This window comes from Schistocerca americana, chromosome 1, assembly GCF_021461395.2.
Source record: "Schistocerca americana isolate TAMUIC-IGC-003095 chromosome 1, iqSchAmer2.1, whole genome shotgun sequence".
Lineage (NCBI taxonomy): Eukaryota > Metazoa > Arthropoda > Insecta > Orthoptera > Acrididae > Schistocerca > Schistocerca americana.
In genome coordinates, this window is record NC_060119.1 from 712,642,795 (window position 1) to 712,645,519 (window position 2,725).

At 44.3% G+C, this 2,725-nt stretch overlaps 1 non-coding gene across 1 annotated transcript; it reads right to left on the minus strand.

Annotated features, from left to right (window-relative positions):
* Nucleotides 1-356: 356 nt before the first annotated feature.
* Trnaa-agc lies at nt 357-429 on the minus strand. The gene has a single exon. It is a non-coding gene; the product is annotated as a tRNA-Ala (tRNA).
* Nucleotides 430-2,725: the final 2,296 nt, after the last annotated feature.

Consider the following 2,725-nt stretch of genomic DNA (forward strand, 5'->3'; position numbering starts at 1 on the left):
TACCAGGTAACAGGACACATGCTGACCGACGTGACTGAAATGCTAATCATTTCTGCAGAACATACTAATGTACATGCTCTGTGGATGTCCTATCTCCAGTCGTTCAAGGTGTTCTTCTTTTCTGAACATCAATGTAGTTAATATTTTTTGACAGTGTGCGCTTAACGGGTTCTGCTACATATTCGGTGTGCTTGTGCTGTTGAAGATTGTCTCGATGTTAGCTTCCTGTACAGTATCCATAGCACTGTGATACACTATAGTATCGCAGCGAGTGGGAACCAACGTTAAAAGAAACAGTTCACAATTGGCTGAGGTTCCGTCTTGCAGAGAAAAATACAGCCACTGAAAAATTGGTCTGGAGGCGCCGGGTATCGATCCCGGTACCTCTCACATGCTAAGCGAGCGCTCTACCATCTGAGCTACGCCCCCAGGTACAACAGAAAATAACTTGACGCCTAGTTCAAGACTGCCTGCCGAACTTTCTCTGTTGCGTTTGGAGCCAGTGGGTGACTCTGGTGGGGGCCTGGAGTAAGGTGGTGGGGCTTTCGGCTAAAGAGCCGAACTGGAAACAGAGGGAGGTGTCCATTAGGGTAGCCCAGTACCTGAGGACATTTTGCGGGGATACGGCTCATCCTGGCGGGGAACTGCATCCGCGTTGAAGTTCCGGAATGATTGTAAACCGTGATCTGTTCTCGAAGCCTTACATCTGTTCTTCGACTAAGCCATGCGGGTACGATTTGCAGCCTACTTCGCTACTGCCGCCTGCTAATCCTTCTCCCCTGCTCTTAAGAACTCGTCAGATTGCCTTCTTCGTACCTTCCGGCATGCATATTCGAGGAAACATTATATCGACACTGTCAAATACAGACATTGCACGAAAGTATTTCATGCCAAAGCGAAGGTAATCTGACGAGAAAACTAAATAAGTCTTTCTCTGCGTGGGAATCACATAATTGTGCGAGCATTATGGGAAGCAAACACTGGGAAAAACCGAAGTTTGGGTCTGTGCGTGAAGCGTGGGCGGACAGCCGAATGCCGGTACGGTAGCTCAGCGTGTTCATTCAGAGAGTTAGCTGCTCTCTGTAATTAAAAAAAAAGAAAAAAAAAGAAACTGAGTAAATGATAAACGGTGAACTTGAGGGGGTGTCGTGGGACGTCCGCCCCGCACAGCTGCAACGAACTATAACGAACAAAATGAGAAGAAAAAAGCAATTAAGGCGATCGCTGGCAGAAAGCGGGAAATCCGGGCCAGAGTCCCGATCCGGCGCATATTTTCATTTGTTTCCAGTAAACTGTATAACTTTAGTGGTACAAGATTCGCAATTTGCGAATACATTTCACCTTTGTGTCGCTGGAGCTATTTCCGGACCTTTTCGAGAACACTTATTGCCTGCGTACGAACTTCTGTCGGTCTGCACGCGCTCATTGTAACGTAGGCAGCGGGGGCGGAGGGTGAAAATTGGGTCGCGAATGCTGAAAGGTTGAGAACGCTAACGTAAAAGAATGTGCGCAACTCGTTACATTTGCAAACCTTACAAGCAAGTAACGTATTCTACCTTACAGTAACGGCTCATTTAATCACTATTGTCGTATATTTTACGTGTACCAACTTTGCGGAGGAACTGTTTCCATTCGTTCTGAAGGTCAGTGAAATGCGTGACCGTTGGGAGTGATCATAAAACGCTAATACCTTACAGTTTTTGTTAAAAATGTGGCTGATTTAGGAAGAGGGCTCCATCGGGTGGTGCTACCAGTTAATATACATAGCGTTTTCATGACTGATAATCAACCCTTTGATGGCACGAAAAGATTGCAGGGCAGTTGCACCATGACCATTCGAAAGTAATTTTAAAAGGAAGACATTTACTTCTGTTTCTGAACTATTTTTTTTTAATTACCAGGATACGAACCCATGATCTTCTGCTTACCTTTCACCCCATGGTGGCCTTACCGTTTTCTTACCTCTCCTGGACAGGAAAGGGAAACTACAAAAACAGATCTACTTTCCACCACCACTTGTGCCCTAAGAAAAGTAGAACTGCAACTCTTCAGGCCTATGCCAAAACAAGTAACGTATTAATAATACGTTGGTAGGAAAGGAAGAAAGTGCGCAAAGAGGACACACAGGGGAGCAACGAAAATGAAAGGAGTTGTATATTGACTTTTTTACGTGTGTACCGAAATTCCAGGAGTCGCTCGCGCCATTCAAACATACCTTCTCGAAATTTTTATGGCGATTCCGTTTGTAGTTCGTTCAGAAGATCATGTCGGCAAATAAACATCAGCATCTCATGGGTTGGACGTTCCAACTCTAATGCGGGTCATGAAAGGCGTTCCATAGAACATTTGAAAAGAACTGCTTGTATGTGGGGTTGCGAACAAATGCGCGGTGTCAGTCAGTAAGTCCAGCAACCCAGTTCCCATTCCTCGTCGGGACCAAAAAGTAAACTGTCTGACAATATTTGTATCGTACTGGGATGTAGAAGTACATTTCTGTGTCTTAATGGAGTATTTAAATATCTTTCGTGTTTTATTTAAATTTTAAGGCCTTGAAGTTTAACTCTTTAATGCTCCCAGCAACAAGCAAACCCATACAAGTAAATTACGAACTAACACGAGGTGAATAAAAGCGTATAGAATCTGTCCTGTCCAACGTAACGAAATCGGTGATTGTACTGATTATTTGTACATAACCTTATGCATTTTTTTCTACTTCCATATGAAG